Source organism: Tenebrio molitor, chromosome 1 (genome assembly GCF_963966145.1).
Source record: "Tenebrio molitor chromosome 1, icTenMoli1.1, whole genome shotgun sequence".
NCBI classification, from domain to species: Eukaryota; Metazoa; Arthropoda; class Insecta; order Coleoptera; family Tenebrionidae; genus Tenebrio; species Tenebrio molitor.
Window position 1 is genome coordinate 12510135 of NC_091046.1, and position 23895 is coordinate 12534029.

General features: G+C 32.0%; 1 protein-coding gene across 1 annotated transcript in view; it reads left to right on the forward strand.

Moving 5' to 3' along the window:
- Positions 1-6293: 6293 nt before the first annotated feature.
- LOC138141573 (homeobox protein OTX2-like) overlaps positions 6294-23895 on the forward strand; it is an 89183-nt gene continuing 71581 nt past the window's right edge. The window contains exon 1 of the mRNA XM_069062312.1: positions 6294-6611. The gene's annotated coding sequence lies outside the window, so the exon portion shown is untranslated. The remainder of the gene's footprint in view (positions 6612-23895) is intronic.

Genomic DNA, 23895 nt, shown 5'->3' on the forward strand with positions numbered 1-23895 from the left:
ATCCGAAACCGTATGTCGTTACTTGAACTCCATGGTCCAATAAATACAGCTTGAAACACAGGTTAGATCTCGACATATCAAACGCAAAACACATACCTACGGATTCAAACCCATGGATGACTCGATTACGAATTAATTTGATCGCTCGAGTTATTATAATTCAAAATTTTTAGAACATTAGTAAGTTATTATAAAAGTACTTAATTGGCACAAAACAAAAATACCTACTATGCATATATTTTTTAAAGTTGTTAAACATGGTGGTAGGGTACTAGGGTAGGGTATTGTCTAATTTTCTGTTTTCAAAATACGTAGGTCAACTTAGTCAAATAATAATTTGCTTTACTAACTGCATTAGGAATGAAAACGAATTAAACAACATGAAATGTGGAAGAAAGACACAACGGTAATTATTAAAGACAATCGGTAGCTAACAATTTTGTTTTGGAGGAAATGAAATAAGTAGTGTTTCAAGTTATTGATTTAAATTAAACCTAATCATTTTACCAGTTAAAAGCCATTTAAAACAATTTTCCCTGTTTTCGTAGCTTTATAATATTTTTTTAAGATCACGGTTTATTTTCGGCTAATTTAATAAGAAAGCAGACTCGATGTTATGCAAGAAAATTTTGAATGTGGAAAGCAGGATGAAATATCATACTTCGAAATTGGCGTGTCAGCTAACAGGATCAAAAGACCTGAGGCGTTTGCATCGACCGTTTATTGAATATCAATATCCATATTCTATTGCAAACCAAACACCTCGAGGCGTCTCTTTTCTTCATACGATGCAGGTATAAGTATCTATGAAATACGACTCAATAATAAAAGAATATAGAGAACACAATGTTTTTTACGACGTGGTTTGATCGACTGCTCAGTGCACACGTAGATGCATGTATGTAATTGCAAGTTTCTTGACAATTTGTAAATAGTACAAATAATCTGGATTAAAATACTTAATAATAAAAAAAAAGATTTCTTGATGTATCCGCCTAGCTATTTTGCTTTATTGTATAACATCTCAGTTATAGCAGGGCACGAATGAATGGACGATTGTTTGTGGACAAGGCCTGACAGGGGTAGTGTCATGTATGCGCCCCACTGTCAATCAGTGCGGTTCTGCCAAACTAGAAATACTTAGAAAATAGATATATCCACCGAACGACCGAAAGGTATTGTTATAAGGACGGGCTACGAGATGTGTTTGTATACAGAAATGCTATTATCACCCCAATTGTAAATACAGAAGTGACAATTGATACCGCTAGCCATTGTTGAAGAAATTCGGTTCGTCCAAATCATGTCAGTTTCAAATTTGTTATTGTTACATGTGACCGACATCTCACCTGTACATATATGGAGGAATTTAAAATTATTGTATATTATGTTCTTTGCTACCTGCGATTTTATAAAATTTAGACACAAAATAATTATTGTTAACAAAAAATTCAGAAAAGTCTAGGTATGAAAAATAATAAAATTGAGGGAGAAATTCAGAGGAGTGTTAATTTGTGGTCAGTTTTCTATCTCTTCTCCAAACCTAACCTCATTTTGAAAATATCTTCATTTGTTGTGATAACTGACAAATTGAAGTTTTCTGTTTATTTTAAGTACATAGGTATCATTTCCGTAACTGTTTCAAACTTTCAACGGTTTCTGAAATACATATTACTTAATGGTGGTTCAGTTCCACCCTTGCGTCATACGTGTTCTTTTGAACCAAATATTTGACAGCTGATGAAGTTACGTCATACGTTAACGGAAATAAATGCTTTTGTCCTGGCCACTTGACCACAATTGTTTTTGACTACCGTTAGATATTCTTGCAGAATTCCGTATCAAATCATATCTAACTACCTATGTAGGTACATTAGCAAAACTTTATTTATTCACTATTGAAAAAGTGGTACAAAATATAAAAAATAAAATGTTTATAGAAAAAACAATTTTCTAAAAATTATCAAAATAAATGATTTTTAGTTTTATTCTACCTCATATTATATAAATTAAAATTGTTTAATCGTCTTCATGGTACATTTTTATGATTAATTCAGATACCTACTTGTGTGTTCTTTAAATAGTTAAAACCTTCAGTTGGCATAACGTGCTCGCACACGTTCTTCCAAATAAGTATTTTTTTTTCATTTTTCATCTTTGAGTGAGATTATAAATCATATTTCTGAAGTCATTCAATTAATATGTCTGCAAATTTTTGAGGCGATTTTAGAAGAGACATTCCAGTGTTAGCTAAAGCTGAATCTTTTTCTTCCTTCAGTATTCATTCAACGCTGCTCGTTGATACTTCAGTGCAGTCAGGTCAGGTCAGGTCAGCTCTCATAGGTATGCGCGTTTTTTTTTTCATCAATAATTCGAATAACCGTCACGATTTGGATACTCTTAAAGAAAAACAGGAAACAAAGTTTTGGAATTTTGCAACACACAACAATATGTTATGTAGTATACATAGGTACAGTCAGACACACATAATTTTATTTTAGTTAACCATTCATTAAGAAATTGGATTGATTATTTTGAAGTGCTTGAGCGCGTAAAACTCTTCTGTTTCACATGTGAGACATATTCACAAACTTAGATGAAAAAAAAAACAAATAATTACACTGACGACTTATTTCTATGACACTAAACAACTTGTGAATTTTACTCTACATCCTGTGTTATTTTTTCTGGTGCCACAAGGATTAAATATTTATTGAATAGATGTCGAAAAAGTTATTATTTAATTTAAATGCAACTTCTAGGTACAATCTGAATAAAGTTCAATGATTTTAAGCTGTTTTAAGAATTGGAATTTTCTTATTAAGTATCTACCTAAATTTGTATAAACTTACAATCATAGGATTTTGAATTTATTGTTATTTTTATACTATAAGCAATTGACGTAGGTATTTTGAATCAGTCTAGGTAAGCATATAATTATTAATTATCTGGGTACCTAAGTGGTTTGCAATTTTTGTAAATTTCTGTTAAACATTTAATGAGACACTCTTTAACGTTAAAATCCCTCAAGATACGTAACTTTGCTTAGATATAAAATATTCTGTATTCGGTATAAGTGACATATCAAACACACGGTTCTGTATAATTTTATAAATTCCTACAACTAGGTAAATGCAATTTTATTCATCAATTTTCTTTTTTTAATGTTAAGAACCTTGCGAGGTCATGACTCATGATTTTATAACACTTAATTAAGTACAAACACTAAAAACTAGTGTTTTGTTTTATTTTTTATGTAAACATTTAAATACCTACCCAGATTTGTAAAACATAATGAATTCCGCATGCAGTAAGAATTTATCGTGAAAAATGGAAAAAAATTGGATACATACTTATTAATTTGAAGAATGTTAATCATTCCTACTAAAACATTAGATATACTCTGATAATAAATAAATCGCTGCTGATTATAAATTGTTTAATAAAACGTTACCTACAACATTGTAGGTATGTACTATTGTACAGTGAAATCACGTGCAGTTTGGCAGTAAAGCTGTCAAAAATTCTGTGATATTGGAGTTAACACAGTTGAGCAAGTATGCAGTACCTAACCATGTGAAAAATAAGCACGTGGAAGAAAACCAATGAAGTGCTTTTGAATGTCAACTCATTTTTCAAACACCTCTACTATTGTATCTATTTATCTAATAATGCCTCAAGCTTGGAAAAATCATCTTTTCAAATTTATTAAAAAATTAGATTAATATTTCTACAAAACAACTTTCATTTAAAATAGGCATCTAGAAACTTAGCAAGTTGTCTTTCAATATAAGTATGGTATGTATATAAAAATTAAATACGAGTACGTTAGACAATGGCTATTTACTTGTACAATTATAAAATACCATTGAAATCATTGTGGATTTAAAGTTTCATATTTTTAAAATACCAAACTTTACCCCATTAAATATGAAAATATTTTTGCAAATGCGTTACCTAGATTAATTTTTACATACTCGTATAGACACGGAATAACAAACTTGTTTCCCAGAATAATATAACAAGCTTGTTATTAAAGATCTATAAAGTGTAGGAATTTTTTCCTGATACACAATAGATAGTTTTCTTTTGCGATACTAAGTGGGTATACCAGATGCGTTTTCTTATATCGGTGTTCATTTAAATTTCTCCTCAAAGTTGAGGTTGAAGAGTCGATTGTGAACGCATATTAAAACACAAACAACACAAAAACTGACGTTACATTTAAACATCTGATCCGTGATCTGTAATAATCCGTGTTGGGTTCACAAGCAACTTTGAGGCGAAACTTACACACCCTATATAAAGTAGATACAAAAAATATCTCAAGCAAATCTATCTCTTTAATTGGTGATATTGTTAGGTTAGTTAAATGTTGATCTGGAGAGAAATGGAAAAAAATGACATCTTCTATTTTATTTGACCTCTAGACGAGTTTTGATATTTCTAAACCAGTTTTATAGATAAATTTATTACAATTAATGGGAGCTGTCTTAAAATTTTCTTTACGGCTTCGTAACCGCAAACATTATTTGTTGTTTTCTGAATTAATATAAATGTATGTCCTTAAAGTAGTGCAATTTATAATAACTAATTTATTTATTAGGTACGTAATTGGGAGATTTGTGATGAATATGCAGTCTTCTTTATTTTGATGTAAAACTGTTGTTTTTATGTTAAATAAATAAAATAATTTAAAATCAGTCGTTAGTGTAGATTACGTATAAAGGTTGATTCATACTATGTACTGAACCGTAAGTCCCAAAATATACAAGCTTGCATGTTCTTTAACGTTCTGTTTCGCTTCTATTCATTACCATCGCATGGAAATCGCACTTAATATCTATTCAAAGTAAAAGATGTTACTTAGGAATGTATTCATTTTTTGTTACATGTAGTTCTGTCAACGAGAAATTATGAAGCTCTTTTAATTACAACTGTTAAAATTAAAGGATAAAGTTCTGAAAATATTCAATTTTGCTTGATTTAATAACGTACATAAAGTATCTCATTCAAAATGTACCTAACTACATAATTAAATGAACATTTTATATATATTTTTTTAAAGATATTCTCCATTTAAATAAATTTTGCTGTACATGTACTTAATAGTTTCTACGGATTACTTAAGTACCTATTGAACAAATCTGAAAAATCTTTCTTATAGATCGGTATATGTTATAAATTATAATTTATAACTAGGTACGAGTAGATATAAACTATACTTTCTACGGATTACTTAAGTACATACCTACTGAACAAATCTGAAAAATCTTTCTTATAGATCGGTATATGTTATAAATTATAATTTATAACTAGGTACGAGTAGATATAAACTATACAGGCTGGTCCAACACTTACGATTTTTGCAATTACGCGGTTTCTAATTATCGAAAAAAAAAAAATTCCCTTGGCTAGGAAGAGACACACATATGGAGCTATAAACCTGTCCCATTATTTTATTTATCTATTATTAAGTATTTTATTTTCTAAATTCATTTTCAAAGAGCTTTCGTTTAATTAGATTTTCAATTATTTATTAAAATAAGTCCTTCTAAAATAGACGGTGGTTGTCGGTTTAAAAAGAGAACAAGGGACTATTACGACAAAAATGTAATAATGCTCTCTAAGAGGATCGGATAACATCTCCAAACGAACTGTTTATTTATTATTCATTTTTCTAAAAACTTACATTGTGGTATAATTAGAGAGATCGCTTTTTTGAATGAACCATTTTCTTAAGTGAAGTTTAAATTTTTAATAGTTATCTACTTAAGTACCTATCTATACTTCGCTATATTCTTATCGTTCTGGAAGATATACATACTGACAGTAAGAAAAAAGTACAGCTGCCATCTGCTTTTCTAATGTATTTATATGTTCCAGGAAGTATCTTCTTCCTGACTTATATTTACAAAAACGGAGCCGGCATTTAGATTTGCCTGAAACGATATCCGGAGATTAAAAGAAACAATGAAACTCATAAAGTAATTGTAACTAAAAGTAGCATCGTGAAGAGGCGTCTATGGCGTAAGATATCAGCCTATTTTTAATATTTTATTTAGAAAGAAGCGACCAAAAAAACCAAAGCAACATCAAATTTACTTACTGGTAGGATCAACCCCACCCATAACCAAACAATAAGCGGTAAAAAACGTCCGCCACGCCCATTTTATCTCGTTAAACCAATCGGAGCGGACCGTTTTCCGCCATCTTGAATACAAGATCAGGACAACGGACGCAGCGCGGCCGCGGTAAAAAGTGAAACTATATACACAGCTTTCATGTGTATTATAAGAATACACGCATTTCGTCGTGTCTCTCTTAAAAAATCACGTAAATCAATAGGATAATCGATTAAAAGATTGCATCGTTGTAAATCATGTGCATTATTATCTAGTCCATCGACTGTTTGTCGACGAAATATGCTCTCCGCGAAAGTTTATTAATTATTAACGCGCTTCATTAATTTTAATTAGAGTAGTGAAGACTATTGTGTAATCGGACCGAGATTTTGGACTCGCAGGACATCAGTGACTGTTTTTTTGAAACTGTTTTTTGTGATAAGTGCTGCAGTTTGTTACAAATGATCGTGTTATGATATAGATCTGGTATGTATTTTTTTTTATCTGTTTTTTTTTTACCAACGCCGTGCATTATCCAAAAATTTTCAATAACGCAGATTTTCTCATAAAACAATTTAACTACCCAGTTACTACTTGAATTAAACATTACACAAAATAATTTACCTCGTGTTTTTTATACACATGCTTACACAATTTTGTTTCCATTCTTCTTTTGTGAGAAGACAGTATTGGCTTGTTAGATAGGCGAGTGAAGGCATTAATAAAAATGACAAGGCAGAAACCTGGACCAACATGTTAAAATAAATAGTCACTTTGTGCAGCAGTAAAGCTAATTTAACGAAGAATACCCAGTGTGTATAGCACTAATTCAGCCAACAAGAAATTTAATTTGAAGCAATTTAATGAATAGTGTAATTACTACTGACATTTCCAAGCGTCTAAATAAAAATTAATTTGTGCAAATTAGTAAGACCCAGATTTGTGTAGTAAATAATGATATTTGTTAACTTATTTTTAAATTGACAGTGAAATGAAATTAAAATATCACTTTCTTTTTGTAAACCTGCACTGATTAAATATCTAATTATCAATGATTCAGTTTAACATTCATAAATTTAAATGAGGTGAAGGATACTACAAAAAACGATTTTGCATACATTATCGAAACAGATTTATCATTTTTCATAGTGTTCATATGTGCTTAACAACTTAAGTAGTTTGTGTTTTAGATTAGTTAAATGTAAAATTAAATACTTACATATATTTGACAATAAAAATGTTGTTCTTTGATTGCAAAAGGTCGTTGGAGAGAGTAGTTAATTTTATTAAGTCGTACGATTTACAATGTCGTGAACAATTTTTCAATAAACGAGAGTTTCATTTTTGATGGCGACGGACCCTATTGGATTGAAATAATTTAATACAAAATATCACAGTAAAAATTGTAGAAATGTTATTTTAATTTTATTTTGTAGGTATTGTTACTTTAAAAGTGTGTAGCTAATTAACTAGTCAGCTGATTACTTAAGTATAAATAAGATCGAGTTGACCTGACCTGTGATACTTTTATTTTCTTATTGTTGTTGTCGTCAATTATGTAATGGATACCCGAAGCTTGACGTAACACTTAAACCACCAGTTGCTTGAACACTCTTGTGTTTAAAGGAAAGATGTTTAATTAGTAAGCGAAGGGACTTGTAGTATTTAAAGTTGGTATGAATTATTGTGTAATAAATTTCAGTACTTTGAAAGTATTTTACCAATATTACCTCATTAGTAATGACATACTTCGTCACATAGTATATTCGTTTATAAAAATTGATGTTTCATTACTTATAATAAATAGGCTAAATGTGTGTTGGTTAAATTTAACGATGGAGTAAATGTGACCAATAACAATAAAATTAGGTAGGTACTCGTACCTACCTGCACATAAACAATAATATTTTTAATCTTTTCATTGATGGTGTAAATATGATTTTATTTCGACAAATCAAAGAACGTTATGTTATAGAGAATAATTATTTTGTTTTCTATTTCTCGTTCATAAATAACATCAAACGATTTGTTCAGGAGTTGCACCAATAGGAAAGTATCTTTGAGTTTTAAGTAGGTATTATGCAAGCTTTAATGTCTTTTGAAAACACACAGGTTGTCTGAGTAAAAATAATTGTTGTAGAATGAGGAGAAATATTCAGGTGTCGATGGTATAATTGGGAATACGGTCGCCGGAGCCAAAATTAGTACGACAGCAGTATAGTCCATTTTTTTTTATTATAGTCCGATGAGCTTAGTCCGAATCAAGAAGTCGACATGACCTGCGTCTGCTTTCGACATTTGACAGCAGTGCATGGTTTCTACCAATATTTGAACATTTATTTAGGCAACATGAGACAGATATCATAACAAATTTCAATTTTTAAGATTTTGAGTTGTGTTCTTTCGTGCTTTGTTGGTTTTTCTGCAAATTCATTCCTCCGTTTTAATTTTGTCTTTCAAAAAACCGCTCCCTTCAGAACTCTTTTGATAACTATTTACATATCCACTAATAGGTCAGATATATTAAAAATTGTTGAAAACAGCACTAAACAACCACGTTTAGACTGTCTTTCTTTCTTCCTAGATTTTGTTTCGGCAACGCCATGAATTAGTTTACCCCCTTACCTGTTAACTTCCAGTCTTGCAAGTTTCCGCGCAATTCCAATATTATTTTTGCAATTTACAAATTATGTAAATGAATCTGTCCACATGCTTTTCGTTGGCATCATACGGAGGACATTTCAAGCAAAATTAAACAAAACTATCACAAATAATGTGGTTAAAACGTAACCTAAAAATTTGACGTCGCTAAAGTAATACACGTACAACTCGTGTCTTGCTCGAATCACACATGCTAAAGCGAAATGCATAGTGGGACACGCTTAATACAATACGTACAAGAATTCAATAGCTTGTTTACGTTATGTTGAAAAGAGATAGCAATATGACAGTTGTTCTGCTTTTTAATTGATACATCGGACTATAATTAAAAAATGGACTATAATTATGTGTGAACAAAAATATACTGTAAAAATATTTTTCTTTAATTATTTTTTAGTTTAAAAATACCAGAAACTGGAAATTGTACCTTCCTTCGAATTAGGTCTGCTATAGCAAAGAAGTTTAGTTAAGAAATGTAGGTATAAGTTTCTCTAAAGGATAAGTTAAAATAAGCCTTTATCTACAGAGGCAAAACACCTTTGTAGGAAAAAATGCCTATTTAGACTCCTCTAGTTCGTTTTGCGTCACATATTTAAAAAAAAATTCAATGTGTTGGAAGTTACTTTCAATAATAATATTGATATAGATACATATTGACGTCAAATTATTAATGATTCAGTTAATTTTATTGTTATTATTACTGTATAATGTTAATTGCAGAGTTTATAAAAAAATTAACACTAGGTAATATCTCTTCACGTTGGAATGAACATCAGTGGTGCAAATGACCTGACCTGTTACTATGACAACTCATGAACGTTAATGCCAAATGTGTGCGATTTGCACCACTGATGTTCAATCCAACGTGAACAGGATATATGTAGATACCTATATAAAGGGTGTTTTTTAAAATTTGGGGTCGAAGTTGTCGTTGAATAGTCGATTGTGAACGAACGATTCGTCTTAAAAACACTGAATTTTCGAACTGTAGATTAAAAATACAAACAAGGCAAAAAGTGAGGTTAGGTTTAAATAACTGATCAATCAGAGTTGTAATCCGGTGGTGCGTTCCCAATCGACTCTTTAACGTCAACTTCGACGCCAAATTAAAAAAAAAACACCTGTTATGGAGGAGAAAGACGTTTGTCAGATTCACTGATCTGGTCAGATATTTTCATACAGTTAGATACTTATTGTTTTCAATGTCCTTTACTTCTTCGTAATAAAGATCAATTTGATTTATTATTATTATTATAATAAATTGCAATGCAGTTCTTGTAATTAAAATACATATTATTAAAAGTAAATTGTGGTGCTTTACTTGTTTATTTAGAATCTGTTTAAAGAAACGATTTATACCAAATCAAGCGTGCGTCACACCCTTGAATGTAGGAAAAACTTTTCTTAACTGTATAACATTCTAAAAATAAAATAAATATTAAATAACAGTTGCGAGTATTTCCTTCTAAATGAGACAAAAACAACAATTTTTCAAGGTAGCCACTGTTGGATATTAAACAGGTTAAGTTAAGATTTTAGCTTGATGCAGTGCATTTCCTTATATTTTATTATTCTTTTTATATTTTATAGTCGTTTTACTAGGATTTGCTTATTATACCTACTCTGAATACTGGTTATGAATTTTTGTGTACAATCTGCTACAACACATTGACAGCACGGATGTCTTTGAAAACGACTATACATAGGTATTTATATATTATTTCCGAAAATTATCCTCAAGAAAATAAAATACATAAACATACGCGTGACACTGTTGAAATAATAGAAAAATATAATTCAGTAGGTACATTTCAAACAGAGATTACTAGGTACATATTATTTTATTTGTTTCTGGATACTCTTGAAGGAACACAAACCAAAACTAATTTCAAGCTATATTTGTAGCCTGTTTAGCTCATATCATTTGTATAAAACGACCCCGCAATTTACATATTTGCATATATATTTTCAAAAACTTCATATTACCTACATAAAAGGTTGGATCCCTCTACTTATAAGAAATATACATATTAGATTTTGAAGCAGTTTTTTACTTTCTAAGGATGTACTCGTATATGTACTTTGGAGAACTGAGTGTAGAGTAAGGCCGGCCTGAGATATGACATTTGGTGGGGGAAATCTGCGCCGACAAAATATTCCAGTGGCGTGGAAAAACCGGTCAAAGCAGAGAACAGCGGTCACAGTAACAATCAGCTGATTTTTAATCTGTTGAACACCCCTATTTTACGAAAGATGGATTCGTCCGACTGTTTTCCGTCTACGCACACCCCCACCAAATGTCATATTTCAGGCTGGCCTTACTCTAGTAGGAAACACTTTAGAAAGCAGACCCTCTATGTAGGCTCTTTGGTCTACTCTTCGTGTCTAGTGTTCCTTGAACGTAAACATGTATTTTTGAAAATTTCTTTTACGAGTAATTTATGCACTACTCTCAAGAGCTCCAGATTCTTGTCTCCTGCATAATCTGGCATAGATGTGGTGTAAAATATAATATGTTCGTTGGTTTGACTTGTAAAAAACTTACTTATAAGAATGACATAAATAGACACTATAGATGGATGTGAAATACTTTTTGAACGTTCTTGTATTCTACTGAAGCGCAAGAAATTGACCGGTAAAGATGTCTGAGAGAAATAGTTACTACAAATTACACTTCCTGTTTTTTGGCAGATCTTTTGTTTAGATTTCAATGTAGTTAGGATATATTCGATAAATGCAAAATACGTACGTTTATTTAATAATTAAATTATAGTTTAATAAGCTAATTATGTCAAGCAAAACATAAATTATGCGGATGACAGGCTGCATTTACACCTGGTTACTCCACCTTTTTAGTGTTCAGTCGGTTGATCAGTTTATAAATAATAAAAATGCGAAACAGTTATTCATTTCTGTATCTTAATTTAAAACAAAAAGATAAAAGCTTGAGCTTCATATTTATTAATACCACACTTAACAAAAACTAGCTGGCCTACGTCACAAAGGTCTGATAGATACGATCGGACAACAGCAAAAACCTCTCAATTATCGATTTCCGATCTATCCCAGCCCAGTGACATCCTCTATTAAAAGTAAACAAAAATTAGCATCATCAATGGTGTCGTCCTGATGTTCTGTTATTTAAAATATCAAAGTGTCTAAAACGAATTCCAGAATACGTAATTTGGTTAAAAGAGGAAATCCCCATCAGAGAGCTGTCAAAGAACGCAGAAAGAAAGACACTATCGACATTATCAATCGAGCTAACTCGGTCTGAATTCGTTATAGTTTACTGATCTTATCGCAGACAAATCCATTTATATTGAGATTCAAATTTCTGTTATGTCATTTTCACTGACTCGCCTTTGCATTCATAAAGTGTACGGATGTTTTTGTGATCCTTCAGGTCGAATTTGCTACAAGTTTTAAGTAAGCAGTTACCGGTTGGAAAAAATATGCACGAGATGATTGACTGGATGAGGAATAATAAAGATGGATTTTTATGCTCGGAATTTATGCGTCCTCTCAATCGTAAACTTTTATTATTTATCGCCGTTTGCACGCGAATTGAAGAAATGCGAAGGTGGAGATGTTGCTTTTATTATTGAATGTAACTCAGCCGATATCAAGTAATCCGCTGATGTAACAGATGTAACAGATATATTTATTTTATCTTACATATTTTGCTGAATCAAGATTGAATATTAGTCGATCAACTTTGACCCACTAACACCAAATGTCGATGCATCCAGCTGGTCCAAAAAAGTTAAAACAACTAGCTGTTTAATGCAAGGTTCTAGATGGCAGTAAAGTAGTATCTAAGTAAAAAGGTAAAAATTAATGGTGTATTGTAGCTGCGGCTAGATCTTGTTTGAGTGGTGTTGCTCAACACTAGAAATGAGAGGGTGATAAATGAGGGGAGGAATAAATAGGAAAAATACATTTGACACCAAGTGTTTGGTGAATTTGCACTTACGCAGTGTGATTTCAGCTGCGAGGAATCCAAAAGCCACTTAGAAATTTTATTTTGTTAAATTTGTGTAAATTTATGGATTAATTTATTAAGCGTAAGCTCGGGAATGAAAACACTTACGCACATATGTACAGTGCGGGTCTAAATTAAGGAATAGAATTCCTTACTTTGTCTCTCTGTTTTCAGTGGCTAAAACAGGCAGGCCAATTTTTTTCCATCGGTAAATTTGAAAATTATCTCTGCATGTTGGTAAAGTTATCGCTTTAAATTCAACTGCTTGAGTTTTATCTTCGAGGTGAAGTTATTTCACCCATGCGATGAAAAGTATGCAAATTGACTTTTTACATATCGATAATGAATATGTAATGGCGATAGTGCCATGGCCTTCATTGATTTTATTTGAAGAAGAAAGTTTAGGATGAGAAGGCAAAGTATACATTTGGCAGATTCTGTTTATTACAGTGTCATCTCATACGAGTATTTATACAAATTTACTGATATTCGTTTTTGTTTTAATCGACCGATTTAAAAAACCCTTTCACTAATACATAGATAGAAGATAAAAAGACATTAAAAAAATATAGTAGGTATTTGGCCTTGCTACTTTTACAAATTTTGACTCGTCCTTATTTGCGCCACGACTGGGGTAACAGAAAAGTGTGCTCTATGCCAAAAGATGATATAGAGGGTGTCTCAACAAAATTGGTGTACAAACTACTTACTACCTTATCGAGGATGTTTAAATGTACATGAACAAAATACGCAAAAAATATTTCAGACAAATAATCAATTATTGTTATTATTATTATGTATTAACGGTAATACAATGTAAACAAAGATACACTCGTACTATGGCGGCCAAAAATTTTTGGCCGTCACTTTCTTGACATTCAAGTAAAGTGTAAATAAACCTTTAGGAATCGTAAGCCCACTTTCGATTCTTGTCATTTTGACAATCAATTTAAACTGTTTGAAGCTCAGATATTTCAAAAATCCGACATGAATAAACAAAATTAGAGCAATCGTACATAGATACCCTGAGGTAAACGTTCTGTGTAGTAGAAATGATAAAGTAATTTTTGATTTTTGAAATTTACCACCCAAGAAATAATGTTCATAATCAAGACGGTAATCATGATGACAATAAAGTACATCATTGCCTTGCAACGTTACCGTAGTGGATTTAAAATAATTTTTTCGATTTCCAAAGCTTCTAAATTTTCTATTATGCAGGATTAGATATTGGTAGTGAGTAATCTTGTACTTTGTGATAATATGTACGATTAGAGGTAGCTGTCATAACAATTTAATAAATATATTTCAAAATAATTTACCTGTTAAGTGCCACTTTCAAAGACGGCCAAATCAGCAAATAAGTCCAATAGAATTTTTTAAACATTTTTCTGACGTTTACGGTAATCTCTTCTACACCGTAGTGCACCGTTAGTACGCCATTGTGAAAACATTTAATTCTAGTTTTATTATTAGTTATTGCGATAACTATAGTAATAATGAGTTTTGTAAGATACTGGGTGACTACAAATGTAAAAAAAAATGTTTTTTGCGTCTCCTGTAAAATTAGGAAGAGTTACATAATTTCAAAAGTATGTACTATACCTTGTCCAGCGAGAGATCGGGAGATTTTAAATAGTATTAAATTAACCCTACACTACAAAATGCACTAGAATACATTAATTAGAGCATAATTTCAGGGCAAAAATGTTACTGCTTGAAGGATATATTTTAAATTTTACGTGCGCTAGGTACTACTTCCTCTACGTAGAATTCAGTGGTTTTTATGTCAATCAATCTCTCGCTGGACAAACTTTACTACATAATGGACTTCTAAATTATGTTGGAAAACTATACCTACCTACATAAAATTTCTGAGGTAAAGGAATGATTCTAATGAGCTACATCTTGACATGGTGCTGTAGAAGCAATTTAATGCATTGTAACTGGCAAGAAGCCAAACATTTTAAAAAAATTTGCTTGAACTATTATTATTGCCGAAGCGTTTACACATTTAAAAATGGGTTTGTAGCAACTAGGTATATGAAAACAATATTGTAAAAATAATACGCTACTTTACTTTTAAAAATATTGTCAACATCAACTTATGCGGATACACAAGTGGTAAAACAGAGAAAACAATTGTAGAAAGAACAAATTGTGTCAAAAACGGGTTTTCACAGTCATTGTCAAGTACCTACTTAAATACATTTGTTATTTTGTATGATATATTCAGTTCAAAGACGGTTAATAGCATATTAGAACGCTGATCTTTCTAAATGTCGATAATTCTACAACACAATAAAATGTAAAAATATTATTTCGTCCAGAACTGGTCTTTAAAGTTGCCACATGACGCTGAATGATCGTTGGAGTTACAAGGCAGAAATAAATAGATGCTTAGTTAAGCGCGAGTGAAGAATAAAAGAAAAGATTCAAGAATAAAAGGTACAGTTAATGGTAATACATATACTTACTTATACAGTGAAATCAATAAAGGAACGGATCGCAAGAGCCTATGAACTTTTTTCGCAGGTCATTGATTGAAAAATATTTTACAGGTCGAAATTCCTTAAAGCAAATTTGCACAGAATAAGACTCCCAAGGAAATGATTTGTGTTCAGTTGTTATTTTTTTTTTAGATAAAGAATAAGTCCAGTCCTAATACGGTGTGATAAAAATAATCAAAGTAGGCTTTGGACGAAACAATTCAACCGTTTTCCGTACAACTTTGGTAAAAGTCGTCATACGACTTGTCGGAGGGAAAATGGACAATTTCTTTTTGTATCTTATGTTAGTATATTTCTATCTGAGAAACTTCTCACTGTTTCTTTGTTTATGCAGCAGTACACATATTTTTCAACTACGAATTCCATAGTGTAAATTTTACAAAACCGTTTGGTGTAAATTGTGTTTTGGGGAACATGTGTTAAAGTGTCAAATATGAATATATGATATTGTAATTAATGTAAAACATAACAATGTCTAATTAAAGGACGGAAATGTGATTTCATTAACTCTAAAACATAAAAAACTGGTTGCACGTATCTTGTCGACAAAATAAAAAAGGTACTAGAAGGTAACTCTGCCAACCTTACTACTTTTTATTTAATGGTCGGAGAGTGATGAAGTCGACTTTAACTACACAAGGAGCATTCAAAAAACATGTGTGGTCAAGCAAGCCATATTTTTCTTTTTCTTATACGCACCCAAGTCGTCTTTTCAGTTGGTTTACTGTGACAATTCTTTCATTTGCCCGTACGTACCCTCACTTTGATCAAAGCTCCATTTGTTGTATGTAATACATTACGAATTGAAGGTTACGGTTTATTTTCTAAATTTCCCTAACTTTTGCAACGGCTTCAAGAGTCGTTCACTTTTTTGTTCTGTACATTTCGTCTTTCGCGATATATTTGACAACTGATGCATGCAACTACGCAATACATATTGTTAAAGAAAACAAAGCAAGTACAAATCTACTTGACCACAGATGTTTTTGCACATATTTCATGTGGGTATTTATTGATAAGACTACATTAAAAAATAGTCTTCTCTACATTTTAAATAGATTACTACAAAACAATTAATTCTTTCTGCTACAAAATGACTTGAAATGCAGATTTTGCAAGTTAGAGCGTTTCATTATTTATTGTTTCCAATACAGAAACAAAAAAATTACACTCAAATAGTCTTATTTGACACTAACATATTTAGTTTTGAAAGTGAATAATTTAATTTGGAAAATAAAAAATAATTATTGGGAGTCTAGACTTCGGGCATAGAGGAATTGCTCCAATATTCTGACATCGATATTGCACCAGTTATGGAAATACAGATCAAGTGATTGGGGCATATTGTTGATAGAACAAAACACTTATCACAATTTTCTTCTTCTGTCCTTTTGATAGCATCATGAACTTAGAAAGTTCATTTATCGTAATAATTCCCAATTATGCTATATCCATGTGACAAATAGTCCATTAAAATAAATCCACTTAGTTCCAAAAACTGCTGTCACAACTTTTTCTGCTAATGATGCTGGGTAATGAAGGCTCTTCCCTTAGCCACCTCATCATCCGGCAACTACGGTTTAAGCCTAATTTAGCGGCAATATTTTTATCTAGGCTCCTCCACAATTTTTGCTTGTTTTTGTTTCCGTTAACGTATAACGTAGCTTCATCAGTTGTCAAATAAACTAGGCAAAAATGAATAGGGAATTTTTCCTTATTTGAATTTTTTATAAATACCGTTTAAACTTTGTAATGAAATGCGTTACAAATATATTAATCTACACATTAAATGTAATGTTTCAAGTACTTGTAACATTTTAAATTTATCTTGTGTTTAAGAATACGTGGGAGGATTGAGGCAATTATTTTGCTTTCCAAGAAAAATTGTGGAATTCCCTATTCATTTTTGCCTAGTTTATTTCGTGAAACAGGAAGTGCAAGACGAAAGAGTGGAAGTGAAAAACCACCAATACGTATTTCAGAAACAGTTGAAAGAGTTAAGGGGATAATATAAAACTATCCGAAAGCATGAGCTTTCATGATATGAACAAAATGAGGTTATGTATTTGGAGGACTTGTCAACTAAAAAGCGACCTAAGTTTGGAAAAGACAGAGAAAACCATAGTCTGCGTAGTCGTATTTATTTGAACGCTTGTTATGAAAGTACTAAAACTAAAAATCTGACTTCTTTACATTTTAATTAGGGGTAAAAGGTGAAGGGCTAGTTTTCTACATACCTGTAGAGTAAGGTCGGTTTGAGATATAACATTTGGTGGGGGAAATCTGCGCGGACAAAATATTCCTGTGGCGTGACAAAACCAGTCACAGCAGAGCATAGCGGTCACAGCTACAATCAGCTGATTGTTAATTTGTTGAACACCCCTATTTTGCGAAGGATGGACTCGTCCGACCATTTTCCATCTATGCACCCCCACCAAATGTCATATCTCAGCGCAGCCTTACTCTACATACAGTGCGTTCATAAATAAATAAATTCGATAAACCGTAAGATTAATTTCTGCGAAAAATCCTCGAAGACGTCAACTTTGTTTTTAAAAAGTGCATATTCTTTATTACTTACTTATGTTGACAGCTTTTCATCTCCTAATTATGACGTCATCGAGAATGTTTTTAAATAACGCCCCTCACTTTTTTCTTCTCTTTCTAATAAACCTTCCTACTACCTAAACGATGAATGAAAAATATTGCTACCTTATTCACGTAACAATTTTTTTGAGAAAATGACAAATTTTATTTCAAAAGTTTAATTTAATTTTTAATGTAATTTTTTTCTCTGGGTTTATTTAAAATCGCTTTATTTTAATAGACTAAAAAATTTAGAAGATTTGCAGCAGAGAATTCGCGCTGAAAAGGAACAAATAAGCCCTGACATTATTGAGCGCAGTGTACAAAGTATCGGTGAGTGCCAAATGGTTGATGGAAGGCAATTTCAACATTTGTGTTACATTTTATTTTTAACCTTAGATGTTTGTTTGTTTTTGTTTGAGGTCAATTAAAATTTTTACAATGTAAATACAGTGTGGTGATAAAGTAAGGAAAAAAAAATATAATTGCGTTGTTTAATGTTTTCAAACAAAACGCTCGGACTGGACAGGTCAATTTTATTTTTTAATTATCCACCTTATGACATAAAAATTTTACTTATAACATCATCAATTTTTGCACAATGACGTCGTCATTGGTTTGTTTAAATGACAATCCCCACTTTTTTCTTTTCTTTTTGATAGACCTTCCTACTACTTAAACCTAAACGATGAATACAAAAATTGTTACCTTACTTAACAATTTTTTTGAGAAAATGACAAATTTTACTTCAAAAAATTTAATTCAATTTTTAACGTAAATTTGTTTTTCGTGTTCGTTTCCCGGGATACGTGAAAAGTGGTATATAACTAAATATATACATTTTTCAGTTTATATACCTAACTTGACATCTGTCAAAGATAATCTCAAAATTTACAATTAATTCATACTATTCAAAATTTTTACCTAAACGAACACGAAAAACGTTGTTTGCACCTCGGCCAAAAAGTGCATTCCTTTTGTCCTCGCCTGTTTTCAAATCTCGGCTCGCCTCGGACGAAAAAGATACACTTTTTGGGCCTTGATACACAGATAACTATTTCAATGGGGTTTCATTACCGTTAAATTGTATTGTTAACCTTAGATGTTTATTTGTTCTTGTTTGAGCTCAATTAAAACTTTTACAGTAAAAATTAATTTTTTGAAGTAAAATTTGTGATTTTTTCAAAAAAATTGTTATGTAAGGTAACAATTTTTTTCATTCATCGTTTAGGTAGTAGGAAGGTCTATGTGAAAGAGAAGAAAAAAGTGGGGGTTGTCATTTAAAAAAATTGGTGATGACGTTATTGCGCAAAAACCAATGACGTTATTTAAACAAATTTTTCGAAATAAAATCGACCTATCCGAGCGATTTTCGTAAAAATATGAGATATCGCTATTATGAATTTTGGCCTTAAATGTGATAATTGTTTTCTTTTCATTAGAATAGATAGGATTACAAATCGTTAGATTACAATTTGGGAGGCATGGCCCAACGCTCAAAAAATGTTTCTGAGATGGTGACAGTGCTGTTATTTCTTAAAGTAAGTTTAAAATGTCATCAAGCAGGAATCGTGGACTTCAACATTAATTGGGAAAGTCCTTTCATCTTGTGTCTGGTTTTTTTAAAATGCTTGAGGACGTTTTTTTCGGGCCAACGACACTAGAATAATTAATACAAGGAGCGGGCTGGGACCATTGTGGCCGGTTTGATTTGTATTTATTTCCTGAAGGTTTTTGTACGGCTGTCAGTCAGTGGGTAATTTGGCGGAACTGGACGTGTCTATTGGAGAGCGACAATTAGTGAGCGATGTCTTGGATTGTGTGCCGATCACGATTTAAGAACCTTGTTAACTCGCCTGGCGTAATGTGGTAGTAATAAGGCGTCAACTTGATTAATGGTTATATTTCAATTTGCCTCGTTACTGACTTCTTCGCGTTTCATCCTAAACGAACCCTCAACCCATCGAGGCCTTTATTAATTGACCAGATTCTCTCTCCTTCTGCCACAAAAATTCAAACTTGCATCTACTAATCTGGGATGTTCCTGGTCTTCACCAGTTATTCTTCGCCGCTGAACACCAGTAGCCGTTGTTTAACCGAGAAAATAACTAACCATTAACATTAATTTTCTCACATGAGTGGCCGTCATCCAGGTTCATTGATCATAACATTGAAAGGTACAGTTAGTGCAGTTGAGTCAGTTATGAGAGATGCACTTTCACGGTGTTTACTTTGAGATTGGAGGTGGGCAGATGTTTTAAACGTCAGTCAGATAGCGAATTAATTTTAAGTGATTCGGCTGTAGGTTGAAAAAGGTATGACATTGTCAGAAGTAGAGTAATATATTCAAAATGAAAAGAGCATAGGCGGAATTATGATTTACACTATAGCTATACAGGTTTGACATTCTATGCTACCACTCGTTATTTCAAAGGAATTCGATGATTTTTTGCCGAATGAAAACATACAATTATTTGGATAAAAGTTTAGTTTATAAAATCCAACTCTCGTCTGTCAAAATTTGATTAGTTTTTAAACTTTATTTATTGCTATATGTAAATTTTTCACTAAAGAATTTAAATTGTCGAGTTTTTAAATAAAAAAATAAATAAACCTTAATGACAGATATGTAGTTTTAAGAACGAGCTCTGCTTCAATCTATTACAAATAGTTCTGATGACGTTTTCTTATTTACAAGATACTAAGACTTTTAACGTTAATCAACTGTAATGAAGTAAAGATATACATATGTATCGGGTGATCATTTAAATTTCTGATCAAAATTGGCGTTGAAGAGTCATTGTGAATGCACTACGTGACTACGGATTACGGATCAAGGATCAGCTGTTTAAATCTTACCGTTGTTTGTGTTTTTACACGAGTGGTGCGTTCACAATCGACTCTTCAACGCCTATTAAGAGGATACATTTAAATGAACACCAGATATTTATAGTTCTTTCATTCGTTTAATGATTTAGCAACGTGACATCTTGTGACAAAAGGGCGTGGTTTTATGTTTCATAATCTAAAATTTTATAAGTTCCATATTTTATTTATAAAAATTCTGTATTATGTTTTTCTCACTACATATTACAGGTTTCGTTTTTTGCTTCTCCTGCAAAATTTTTGTTTTGTGGCTTAGATTAGAAGTATTAACAGTTCATTGCTTTTATTTATATCAATACATAATAATGTCTTTTGGTTGGAAAGCTAGAGCGATGTGACCACGGAGTTGCCGCGGTGACACTGAGGCGGAACCCGCTGAGGTAATGCCGAGGCGGTGGTCAGTGGAGAACACTAGCAAAAAAACATCAACCTCAAAAATTACTTAAATTCATTAATAACGCTTGTTGTCTCCTCTGGCTGCAATAACAGCTTGACAACGCCTTGACATGCTTGAAATTAAATTTTTTAAGTAAGGACCATCTAACTGTTTCCAAACTTCTACCAAAGCTTCTGGTAATTCTCCTAAAGTCTGAGGAGGCAGTGGAAGTGAGCGAACACGCTGTCCCAACCTGTCCCATACATGTCAATGGGATTGAGGTCGGGACTTCTTGCAGGCCAGTTCAAAGTGACAATGTTCACTTCATTAATTACACACATTAGCTATGTGTGGTTCTGCGAGCAAAAGGAACAACATGAGGTTCCAAAATATCTCTTATATACCTATCCGCATTTACCGCTTTTCTTATCAGTCTACGTAAATCTGTACGTGCCTCTAGGTTTATGCCCTCCGTACTATAACGAAACCACCTCCAAAATTTACTCTTGGTTGAATGTTACACTCAGCATAACGTTCTCCTGCTCTTCTGTAGACCTTTACACGATTGTCCGATGCAAATAAACAAAATTTGAATTCGTCTGTAAAAAGAACTTTGCCCCATTCATTAAGTCCCCAGTTAACATATTGTTCGGCAAATTCTAAACGTGCTCTACGGTAGTCCCTCAAGGAGAGGACCTTTAGCTGGCACCTTTGGCGTCAATTGATATTTTTTCAACCTATTCCTAACAGTCTGAACGTGACTGTGTCGGTGATGTACGTTGGCTAACTCAATTTGGAGTTTCCGTGCAGTAACAAACCGTTGTCGCAGGGTACCCAATCTCAAAAAACGATCTTCTAGGATATTTGTTGCCCGTTCTCTGCCTTGTCCAGGTCTTCTTTTGTAACTATACGTTTCATTAAACCTTTGAATACACTACTGATGGTTGAAGGATGGACATTTAGAGTTCTGGCAACATTCCTAACACCTTTGCCACTGTTGATCACCAATGTTGAAAAAGTGAAAGAAAATTTCATAAAACTTCCCAAAATTTTACGGAATTGCACAATCTGTCGGAATTTTTTTTGTACATTTTTGAGAAAAATTGGATAACGGAGTCCTGGTAGTGTGACTGTTTTTTAGTTTAAATATATGTAATATCTTATTTATGCAGTTCTTATCCAAATTTCATGAAGCATTTGAAAGTACAAGAAAAATAAGTAAGTGTTGCGATAATTTTTTGGCGTAGTGTACTTCTATAACAACTGTATTTGCCTCAATTCGGAGGTGCAATTCCTGATTATAAGATGTTATGTGGACCAGGTTTGAAACATCCAGGTCATTTTTGTTCCACATATCTTTGCGAACGCACGTTTTTGACATTTTGTTATCCGAAGAACAAGTACAAAACTCGGCTTGATGTTGATCTAGATTTGAGATTAAAAGTGGGAAGTATGAAACCAGATGTGATATAAATTGTTCGAGGCAGAAAGAGGCATGCTTTCTCTCATCAAACAGCATAATATTTATAATAATTAATAACATAATGTTCAATTTGCTTTCTTAATAACAATACATACTTTATAATCTTCTCAATCCCATGTAGACTTCACATACTTATTTAAAAGTACATACGTACAAAAAAATTTAATTGAAATCACAAAATAACTTGATTTCCGGTCAAATCGGAAATATGTTCAAGCTGTGGTTCTGAAAATGACACGTCATTACCATATGTCAAATCAACTTTAAACAAGTTTTGACACACCCTGCATATTTTAATTAAATTGAAAACTAAGTACATACAGATTGTCCCGAAAATGGCACACTTCCGATGCACTACGGTGTAGAAGAGATTATCATAAACGTGAGAAAAATGTTAAAAAAATTCTATCGGACTTATTTGCTGATTTGGCGGTCTTTGAAAGTGGCACTTAACAGGTCAATTATTTCGAAATAAATGTATTAAATTGTCATGAAAACTACCTCTAATCGTATATATTATCACAAAGTACAAAATCACTCACTATCAATATCCGATTCTGCATAATAGAGAATTTAGAAGTTTAGGATATCGTAAAAATTATCTTAAATTCACTAAGGCAACACTGCAAGGTAATGATGTACGAGTATATCTTTGTTTACATTGTACTATCATTTTTGCAATAATTAATTTTTTTGTCTGAAAAATTTTTTCCATATTTTTTTCATGTACATTTAAACATCCTCGATTAGGTAGTGAGTGCGCCATTTTCGGGACACCTGTATATAAAAAAACTAGATATATAAATAAAAATTAAATGAACTGAAAAGAGATGTAGTTATTTATCTTAATTTTAGTTGAGTTCAATGCTTCAGAACGAATTGATGGAATTAAACAATTAAGCATTGTTTAACATAGAATTAAAAGACTTTCAAATGATGTACATATAACATAACCTCCTTTGCTATGTAAAATATCGAGTTAACAGCGCCATATTTGCAAATTCGCCCTTCAGTTTTACGTTGAAAACAGTAAATTTGAGACTACTTGAATCAGGTTTTACATGCTGCTTTAAAAGTTAAAGCGTGGGGGGATTATTTACGTCCGCACTGTATAGTTAACACAAATTTTAACAAAGCCATTGAAAGTTACAACTGGGTTAATTGACATCGTCCTAATCATTAATTAAAATATGATGACCAGGTTGACCTGTACAATTTTGCTTAATCATTTTCTCAAACTTTTCACTTTTCAGACAGAACGAAATATTTTATTCAGCACATTT